The 11,531-nt window shown below is 36.6% G+C and overlaps 1 long non-coding RNA gene across 1 annotated transcript; it reads right to left on the bottom strand.

Moving 5' to 3' along the window:
* Positions 1 to 283: 283 nt before the first annotated feature.
* LOC145012091 (uncharacterized) lies at positions 284 to 2,810 on the bottom strand. Its single transcript, XR_013664379.1, has 2 exons — positions 2,504 to 2,810; positions 284 to 452 (listed from the first exon to the last, which is right to left on the bottom strand). It is a non-coding gene; the product is annotated as an uncharacterized LOC145012091 (long non-coding RNA).
* Positions 2,811 to 11,531: the final 8,721 nt, after the last annotated feature.

Here is an 11,531-nt window from a genome sequence, read left to right as displayed (position 1 = left end):
TTGGACTCATAGCATGTGGGCATTCCAACCCGATGGTTATAGGCCGAGAGTATTCCATCCCAAGGATGATTAGACTCATAGTATGTGGGCATTCCAACCCGATGGTTGTGGACCGAGAGTATTACATCCCGGGGATGATTGGACTCATAGTATGTGGGCTTTCCAACCCGATGGTTGAGGGTCGAGGGTATATGTCACACCCCCGACCAAGGTGGAACACGCCGGGAGCGGGACTAAGTTCATGGATCACAGATAAACTGAATATATAGCACAAGTACAACGATAAACAAAATAACTTTTGTATTCCATCATTAAGTTTGAATACAGGGTTCTTACAGATAATAATAGTACATTAGTTGCATTAAACAGGTAAACAGATATCAACAACAAGCTAGCTAGGTCGTCTGCAATCCACAGCTAATCTTCTGTCTGAATGCCTGGCTAATGATCCCCTAAGAATAAATGTAATTTTGAAAGTCAACACAAAGGTTTGTGAGTGTCACAGGTTTTCTGCTAACGCAGTATTACTTTTAGTAAGTCTAAAAAGTATTATCTTTGTATGTATAACAACAGTTAAAATAGTGTTTGCAATGAGTCTTTAAAAGCCAAAATGTATAGTTTGTATAAGTAAACCCATACGTAAAACTATGATTGTAATGAGTCTTTGAAAGCCGAAACGTTATGTTTCATAAGTAATTCCATACTTAAAACTGTGTTTGTAATAAATCTTTGATGCCAAAACATTATGTTCCATTAGTAATTCCATACTTAAAATTGTGTTTGAAAGAAACCAAATCCATGGTTGTACAGGTAACGAATAAAGTTTTCTACCAAGGTTGTACTTCACAACCGTAAATACGGATAAAAAAACATACGGATATACGGATACAGTTATCTGCCAAGGTTGAACTTAACAACAGCAGATACGGATAAACAACAAGTATATTTGATAAGCATACATGTAAAGTGTACGATACTTGTTTAAACATTTGACAAAACTTAGTATGGTGTACACAAGCACATGTATGAGCCTAAGATACAAGTTCTATAACCTGTATAAATGTATAACCTATATATTTATGTCATAAACAGATATACGAATATACGGATTAAGTTATCTGCCAAGGTTGAACTTAATAACCGCAGATACGGATAAACAGGTAATTCACAAGTATATTTGATAAGCGTACACATTGAAGAGTACAATACTTGTATAAACAATTGATAAAACTTTGAGTACAAGCACATAATTGAGCCTAAGATACGAGCTATATAACTCGTAAAAATATATAAACCTATATATTTTTTTTATCTATGTATGAAGTATAATGAAACTACCAAGTTGATAACCGGCTATACAGCCATAGCATAATTTTAGTCAAAACGTATATGTTATTTTTATTAGTTGTATTATCTTTACAACATAACATATGTAGCTATTGAGGTTTAAAACGATTTTGTTTACTTAATATGTAAGCGTTTAAACAATTATTTCTAAAAGTGGTAAAGTATTTACACAAAACAGTGATATTTTTGTGTATTTCGTATGGTAAATATTACTTAATACACGTACTATCATGTACAGACGAGGGCCAGACATGAAACACCGAGGGCAGGACCATTTTGGCATTATAGCACTTCTGAAATCCAGCAACCCATGCGGCCCTTCAAACCAGATTCCCCGTACCGTAAATAGTAGCATAATAAATACTATTTCCGTGTGATTGGTATTGCATAAAAACGGTGGTGTTGTATCGAGATTTATTTAGCTTCCTAGAAAATATTAACATAAATTAATAAGTGAAAGGTTAATTGGTATTTTAACTAAAGCACATGACCCATCTGCTAATTTAAATAATTTAAATGAGATTAAGTTTGTTAATAATTTCCAAATAAGAGTTAAAATGATTTATTTTATTTCTATGTTTGTCGTTGGATTTCTTTTGTAAATAAAACTCATGAGAAGGTTGCAATGTAAATAAATGAAATGAAAATTAATTGATCTTTACTTATTTTTACAGTTTTTCGAGTGATCATATGTTGTGAATTTAAAGCTTTTGGACTATGTTTGCAAAGGATTTTCGAAATGGCTATATTGAATTAATTTGGAAATGCAAGTTTGGTATATGTTTGAACCACTTACTATCAAAATCGATGGCATGTATTTAAAACAAAATCGATGGGAGCAATTTAGATATCAATATCCAAGGGAGGGTGTAAATAATTAATTTAGAATGGAAGAAGGACTAAAAGTGTTTATTTTTAAATGCAAGTTTGGAGTTTCTACTTGTTTTTGTAAAGATTTTTCGGAGAGAGCTATTACAATTAATATGAAATGAAGTTTTGATGGGGTTTGATCACCTTCCTGATCAAATGCGTATGTATCATACTAAAAAAAATTGATAAAAAGTAAAATTATGGTATTTGTTTTATGATAGTTTACGAACGAGAAACACAAGGGACGTACAAATTAAAAATGGTGGTGGGGGTGATCGTTACTTACAGCGGCAACAAAAATAATAAACAGGAGTTGGCGATGGGTGGCAGTGTGGTGGCTGACTTCGTGTTTCTTCCTCCTTTTGATCTGGAAAGCAGTGAGGTATGGAGGCTAGGTATTTGTTGATGAACAAGGGGTTATAAGGAGGGTTAAGGTAGTAGAATGATAGTGAATTGGTGGTCTTAGGATGGTGTTGTGGTGATGTTTCAATCCAAGGAGATAGATAGATATGGAAGGAGATATGTAAGGAAGAAGAAGCTGGAGTTTGTGTGGATTGAGAGCTACTAATGCCCTCTATTTATAGCTAAAAGGTATACACTCATCCATTTTTAGCCATACTTAAAAGACCATACTTGTACTATCTTGGAGAAGCTTGTACACAAAGGGAAGGAGAAGGGAGAAAGCATGTCCACGTGGGTTTGGACAGCCAAGAAGAGTGTGGCTGGTCAATCTCTTAGACAAGACCTTGGTGGGCCCCACATAGGCTATACCCCCATTAATTGTCCAAAAGTTGACTATTTTTTTTGGGTATCGGGACTCGGGTATCGAGAAATTTTTCCGAATGTACCGTTAAATAGAGTTTAATTCAAGGATTCCAGAACATTAAACGGATTAATTTTTGGAGTTACAGAACTCCGGGAAATTACATTTAAAGTTTTGCGTTTAAACGGCTCGCGGTGTCTGTTTTCGCGACTTTTGTGAATATTTTCATAAAAATATTTCGAGTGTGGAATTACATAATAGACTATAACCTGAGTCCAAAGGCGCTCTCGGAAATCCCGTCGGCAAAGCGTAAGTGCCTCAACGGATCGATTTAGTTTTACGCGATTAAAGAAAAACAGTGTTTTATTGTCTATTTTCTTAAAACTGTCGTATCTTTTGCATACGAACTCCGTTTTGGACATTCTTTATATTTTCGGAAACAGGGGAACATGTGCTATAATATTTTAATGTTTGTTTTGCTTAAAACTACTTAATGTAAATTTTTAGTTTTTCTAATGCATTAATTAGCGTTGTCGTTTAAGCAGTTTGATTCGGTTGACAGTTTACACATTTGAAAGTAAGGTATCATTTGACATCATGTCATAATTGAAATACAATTATTTATTTTACTTTAGATGCACTAAAACTCAGTAATTCGGATAAACAAGAGATTCACGGATAGATTGGCGATTATAATAATAGCCCTAAATTTCGGGTTGTCACAGTATACTCTCCCGAGGATGATTGGACCCGTAGTATGTTGGCATTCCAACTTGATGGTTGAGAGCTTGGGCCATTCCAACCCGATGGTTGATTGGGCACATAGTAGTCTATTATTATATTTGTGTTATTTTTGTGTGAGTATTTTGGGGGGAATTCACTAAGCTTCATGCTTACTGTTGTGGATTTTTTTTTTCAGGTACTTCGGATGACCACGGGAAGGTGAATACATGATTGTGCACCTCCTCATATTATATGTTATGATTACTAGGATTTCTCTAATGTTTAACTATTTTGAAAACAATTTGTAAACAATGGATGGTTTTGGAATGTTCAAAAAGTTCAAATTTTTCATGAATTTTGTAGATTTTACAATACATATTCTCAAAACATATTACCTGTAGAAGCTGTTGACCAATAAATCGACCGAAAAATTAAGACGTGAATCAGAAATCTCGTAAGAGCTTTTTCAGATAGAGATCTAATAGGCATCAGTGATATTAACCAATTAATTCACAACATTTCAACATGAAAACAACACCGGATTAATCGATAAGGAACAAATAGAATACATGCAATCAAAGAAGCGGATATTTTTCAATGTTCAAATGGACATTTATTCTTAGCAACCTATCAATGAACTTGAGTTTATACATTGATTTTTGTCCATGTTCTATGCTTTCTAAGTCCAGAAACTCCCATTTAACCTGAGTGCCTGAATCCTAAGCTTTATAGAAGCGACTATAACCTAGAATTCACTTGATATCATATTGTATAGCTCAAACAAATAGCAAGACCCCATTTGTTTCTCAATACACAACACAGCAAACCAGCATCTGATGAAAATCAATATCAAATTGTTTTGGTTTTTGTTTAAAAGAAAGTTCATATGGGCATGGTTCATTCCCAACCTTAAATGAATTGATAACTCATACTCAACCATAATCCATACTTTCTTATGTATCAAAGCACACCGAATTCATAGCCATTTTACAAAGATAGCAAGATTATTGAATGACAAAGCTTTACACAGTGTTTAACCTAAAATGAAAGATGACCATGAACTTATGATAACAATTTTAGATGAAAGGAATAACTGTTACTAACCTTTTGAATATATGAACAACGGACTGCTTTTAAAAACCTGTTAATAATTTCCACGGATCTTCAAAAAGTTAGAAACTTTACAACTACTACAATATACCCATCAATGCTAATGCAATTAGTCATAGACTGACTACATCATAGAAAATATGGTAAACATGCAGCTATAAAATGACTTTTTCCTCACATATATACACTACATTTTCTATTTTACTCCCACGCAACTTGCAGTTCCAATTGGGTTTGAAACAAATGCCATTTCACTTCACAATTTGTATGAATTTGAAAGTTTTCTAAGAAAAAATTAAGCCTACACTGAACTTTATGAAGTGGATTGGTACCAATAAAAAAAATTTCGGTTCCAAAATTGCGACCAAAAATCAAACACCTTGTCAATTTCTTTCAATAACATGGGTATCACAAATCACGTATACATCTGATAGATCATAAACCCTAACTACAAATTAACTTTATACTCAACACACGAATCATATGCAACAGAGAGAAACCGTGACAAACCTAAAATCAACACCTTGGATCGAACCTTACCTGATCATTATGATTGAACCTTGAAATGGTAGGGTGTTTAGAAACCCATGATCAAGTTCAGGTCTGCAAATCAGAGAATCAAACTTATCAGCACCTGAAAAAAAACCAAAATTAGATGAGAAGCCTATCAAGCGAACTCATACCTGTAACCCATAAAAGCGTATATGACAAAGAAACCTAAGGTTTCATGTGTGGTTCGTACCTGAAATTCACTTGGCGATGGTTGAATCAAAGGCATGTATGGATCACCTTCTATACATATTCTCATAGCATATTACATGCAGAAGTTATTGACAAATAAATCAACCAAAAAATTAAGACATGAATTAAAAATCTAGTAAGAGATTTTTAGATAGAGAACTAATACGCATCAATGATATTAACCCATTAATTTGCAACATTTTAACAAGAACACCACATCGAATTAATTGATAAGGAACAAACAGAATACATGCAATCAAAGAAACAGATTAATTCAAAATTTACATAAAGTTACTTGATGAATGGAAGCTTAATGTGATGAATCCAACAATGGAGTCTCAAGATTTTGGTGATCGGTTTGTTGGATTAGGTGTCTAAGCCTCTAACTATAGTTGGTATGTACTTGACCTGAGAGTAGCATGGTCCATTTCAGGTTGCATATTACCAGGACAATTTGATAGGATGGATATTTGAGTAAGAGGTTATTTATGATTAATAATATATTATAAGTATAATATATTAATTGTGAAATCATATTATTTAATTAGTACTGATCAAGAATTAATTTGGAATTAATTTAGTGATCAAAAGAGACTAATTAAATTAATGGGGCTAATTGTGTGAATTAGTGAAACATATGGATTAGGCTATTGATCCATAATGAACTACGTTTGTGTAAGAATCCATAAAGAGTTAGTCCACATGAGTTATGGATCATCAGCCTATGTGTATGGATTAGAGTTTACCCATGACCCTAGGAATCCTACACTATATATATGTTATCCCATAGCCTAAAATCGTGCTTAAGTGTTCTTAGAGTTCATATTGAAATAGCCGGGTTTCCAGGTATATTATTTTATTTAATTATTTTGAACTATGAGAAGGAACTCGGCGAGTTGATGCGTAGACTCGCCGAGTAGGGTCGTGATTGTTCATCCGGATTCGCTTTGGACTTAGTGAGTCCATGAGTGGACTCGGCGAGTCCACGCTGTTTAATGAAACCCTAAATCCCTGGGTTTGGAGCCTATTTAAGGGCACTTATAGCCTCTCATTGCGGCTACCAATCCCTTGAGAGAACCCTTGTTGGGTTTTGAGCAATCTAACACTTCCTAAGTGTGCATGCAACCCTAATAAACCTTGGATCTATGTTTGTCTAAATACATGCAAAATAATAATTTTCCAAGGTTTATAACCTATCTAACATGGCATGGGGAACATTTCAACATAAAAGAGTTAGAAGAGATTACATACCTTTTGGTGAGTTTGGTTCTAAGGAGTTTGAGGGCCAAGCACCAATAGTGTGAATGCCTCAAATGGAATCACAAACACCACAAACTCTTGGAAAACTTTGAGAGAGTATACACCTTGTATAGAAATCGGCCACACACACACACTAGTTCACTAGTTTTCTCTTAGGCTTGATTTCATGCTCCATAAGCATGCTTATATAGTATGCATGGTTAGGGTGAAACCCTAATAACCCATGTCTTTTCCTTTTCCAAGGATCCATGGGTTAAAAGCTCCATGGATCATCCATGGACTTCCACATAAGCCTAGCCCATTAACAAATGAGTATTAGCCCACACTATATAAAACAAATAGCCCATAATTTAATTAGTATTCCTTTTAATCTCTAAATTAATCCATAATTAATTTAAGACTAAAACTAATTAAATAACGTAACTTCATATTAATATATTATAACTCATAATATATTAATAAACATATGTGTATAACTCTCATAAAATTATCCATAATAGTTTGGATGAGATGCAACCCAAATGGACCATGCCGGTCGGGTCAAGTATATACCAAATAAGTTATGGACTTAGACACCTTATCCAACAGACTCCCACTTGGATAAGTCTAATAACTATATTTGCCTATAACTTTAGGAACCAACCAACAATCGTAGCTCTCGAAAACTCCCTCGAACAATGAAGACTCTGTCGAACTATGAAGCGCCATTTTAGATAAGTGATCACATAATCCTCTGTTCTCATGATATCAGCCGGACAAACACATGGAACTATGTCTTGCTTATTGTCTAGCAGTTGTTTCTCGATTTTCCGATTTGTTTGACGAAGAACTTCACTGAACACATCGGTTTAGTTCTGACCAGGCCTGGTACATGGGTCAACACAAAATCATCGAGGGGCCCGGATATCGCTTCTATTTCTAGAAGGAACAGATAAACTTCGACTGATATGCTTATTCTACTACTTATTGAATTGTACACAAAGGCACGTTTTATAACATCAAGTTACTGATGCGTTTACGTGCAATCAATGCACAACCAACTCATAGGTAACAACTCATATCTCTAGGTTTAAAGATTTATATGATGTTATCGTCTCACGATCACTCGAGATAAATTCCATGAAGTGATACAAGTGAGCGTGGGTTTATACCAATACTCATAACTTATGAGTACTCATGAATGTTGCAGCAACCATTGCCATGTCTAAACACCTTTAAGGCATCTACAAACCCAATTCATGACAATCTTGATTCATACCTACTTCCGACGTATGATCGATTGTGGAGGTTTGAATAAATTAATTATTCTGGAAGTCAAAACATGCAAAACTGAAACAATAGTAAATAATTGACAATGATAGTAACACTTTACTCATAAATAAATCACAAATTTTATTCATCATCAAACGTCGATTACATTTTACAAGTTTCAGGAAAACTATCTAATCTGTAAAACTAATATCGTCCCTCAGCCCGATGCGTCTCGCATGCTGAAAATGCTTAACCCTCGTCAGTCCCTTCGTAAGGGGATCTGCAGGATTCTCATCTGACGATATCCTCCTTGTCACAAGGAGTCCTTCTTCAATCTTGTGTCTTATGAAGTGATATTTTCTGTCAATGTGTCGGGATCTGCCATGATCTCTTGGTTCCTTGGCTAAGATAACCGCAGCATTGTTGTCACAGAAAATCTCTATAGGTTCCTTAATAGCTGGTACAACTCCAAGGTCTCCGATGAAGTTCTTTAGCCTATCGCCTCCTTCGTTGCTTCACTCGCTGCTATATACTCTGATTCACAAGTCGAATCAGCCACCGTCTCCTGCTTGGAACTCTTCCAAGAAATTGCCCCTCCATTTAAGGTAAAGATCCAGCCCGACTGAGAGCGGAAATTATCCCTATCAGTCTGAAAACCAGCATCACTATACCCTAATATTCTCAAGTCATCACTGCCACCAAGGGTAAGGACCCAATCCTTAGTCCTCCGCAGGTACTTGAGAATGTTCTTTACCGCGGTCCAATGAGCCTTGCCAGGGTTCCCCCGATACCTGCTGACCATGCTCAAAGCAAATGCCACATCAGGACGGGTACAAGTCATAGCATACATGATCGAGCCAACTGCAGAAGCATATGGTAATTGGCTCATCTCAACTATCTCTGTCTCTGTACTCGGACTCTGAGTCTTACTCAGTTTGGTATTGCTTTGGATCGGTAAATCTCCTTTCTTGGAATTCTCCATGTTGAACCTTTTCAACACCTTATCCAAGTAGATACTCTGACTAAGTCCAATTAGTCTTCTACTCCTTTCTCTTAATATCCTTATCCCTAGGATATAGGTAGCCTCCCCTAGGTCCTTCATAGCAAAGCACTTCCCAAGCCAGGACTTAACCTCCTGCAAGGTTGGGATGTCATTTCCTATGAGTAGTATGTCATCCACATACAATACCAAGAAGCTAACTATACTCCCACTAGCTCTGACATACACGCAAGACTCATCTTCGCTTCTCAAGAAGCCAAACTCTTTTACCTTCTCATCAAAACAAAGATTCCAGCTACGAGATGCTTGTTTTAATCCATAAATGGATTTCTCAAGCTTGCATACTCTATTAGGGTACTCTGCATTGACAAAACCCTCTGGCTGATTCATGTACACATCCTCAGCCAACTTTCCATTAAGGAAAGTGGTTTTGACATCCATTTTCCATATTTCATAATCATGAAATGCTGCAATGGCTAACATAACCCTAATAGACTTAATCTTGGCCACCGGCGAGAAGGTTTCATCATAATCAACACCTTGAGTTTGAGTAAAACCCTTCGCAACCAGTCGAGCCTTATAAGTATGCACTTTTCCTTCCATGTCTGTCTTCTTTTTGAAGATCCATTTGCACCCGACTGTTTTACGGCCTGGTACATTGTCCACCAAGTTCCAAACTTGATTGTCATACATGGACTGTATCTCGCTGTCCATAGCCTCCTTCCATTTAGCGGACTCCGGGCCTGCCATGGCTTCCTTAACACTGCTAGGTTCATCTAAATTTACTAGTGTACTATCACTAATAAACGTATCACCTTCCGTAGTAATATGAAAACCATAATAAAACGAAGGTGTGTTCCTAACCCGTGTGGAACGTCTCGGAGGTACAGACTCGTCAGTTGGATCAACAGGAGTTTCTTCCTCAGGTTGATTGCTAGTGTCTGAGGTTCCTTCACCAATTGATTCTTGAATTTCTTCAAGATCAATCTGCCTCCCACTGTCTCCTTGGCTTATAAATTCTTTCTCGCGAAAGATCCCTCTTCGTGCTACAAAGACCACATTCTCACTGGGTCTGTAGAAAAGGTAACCGAAGGATTTCTGTGGGTAGCCGATGAAAATACACCTTTCACTTCGGGGTTCAAGCTTATCATGAGCTTCGCGCCTCACGAAAGCTTCGCAACCCCAAATTTTGATGTGGTCCAAATTGGGAACCTTCCCAGTCCACATCTCATGAGGTGTTTTGGTAACCTTCTTTGTAGGGACTAGATTAAGGATATGGGCGGCAGCCTCTAAGGCATACCCCCAAAAAGAGATTGGTAACGAAACTCGACTCATCATAGAGCGAACCATGTCCAACAAGGTACGATTACGCCTCTCAGCTACACCATTCAGCTGTGGTGTCCTGGGAGGAGTCAATTGTGAGACAATCCCACACTCCTTAAGATAGTCAAGGAACTCGGTACTAAGATACTCACCACCTCGATCGGATCGAAGCATCTTAATGTTCCTGCCCAATTGATTTTCTACTTCCTGTTTGAATTCCTTAAAACTTTCAAAGGTTTCTGACTTATGTTTGATTAAGTAGACATACCCATATCTACTAAAACCATCAATAAAAGTCACATAATACCGATTAGCATCCCTTGTGGCGGTTTTGAATGGCCCACATACATCAGTATGTATTAGGTCCAACAAACCCTCACCCCTCTCACAAGTTCCAGTGAAGGGTGATTTTGTCATTTTTCCAAGTAGACAAGATTCACAACTATCATCTGATTTGAGGTCAAATGATTCCAGGACTCCACTCTTTTGGAGTTGTCCTATGCGCTTCTTGTTTACATGTCCAAGACGACAATGCCACAATGATGCTTTATCTAGGCTAGTAGAAGAATCAATATACAACACATTATTTCCTAAGTTGTCTACAATCGACACAGTTTCATACACACCATCACAAGGTAATGCTTTAAAATAAAACACATTATTAAAGAAAGCATTAATACCACCACATTCATTATCAAACGAAAAGGTAAAACCTTGTTTGTACAAAGCATGAAAAGAAATAATATTCCTCGCCATTTCAGACGAGTACACACATTTATTCAAATCTAATTTTAACCCATTATTAAGCAACAAAGTATAAACTCCAATCTTGGAAACAGGTGAAGCCTTCCTATTCCCCATGATTAAGTTTATCTTCCCGTGCTCCACATCCTCACTTCTTCTTAGGCCCTGCAAATCAGAACATATGTGAATACCACATCCTGTATCAAGCACCCAAGAGTTAGAATATGTTGAGTAATTAGACAATATAGTGTAAATACCTGCATAGGTGGGTTTCACTTTCCCATCCTTTAGATCCTGCAAGTACTTAGGGCAGTTTCGCTTCCAGTGTGCCTTTTCATGGCAATAAAAGCATTCAGCATCCTTTGGAATGGCAGAAGGAGTGACAGAACCGTTCTTAGT

This window comes from Lactuca saligna, chromosome 8, assembly GCF_052625555.1.
Source record: "Lactuca saligna cultivar CGN05327 chromosome 8, ASM5262555v1, whole genome shotgun sequence".
NCBI classification, from domain to species: Eukaryota; Viridiplantae; Streptophyta; class Magnoliopsida; order Asterales; family Asteraceae; genus Lactuca; species Lactuca saligna.
This window is presented reverse-complemented; position numbering and strand designations above follow the sequence as displayed.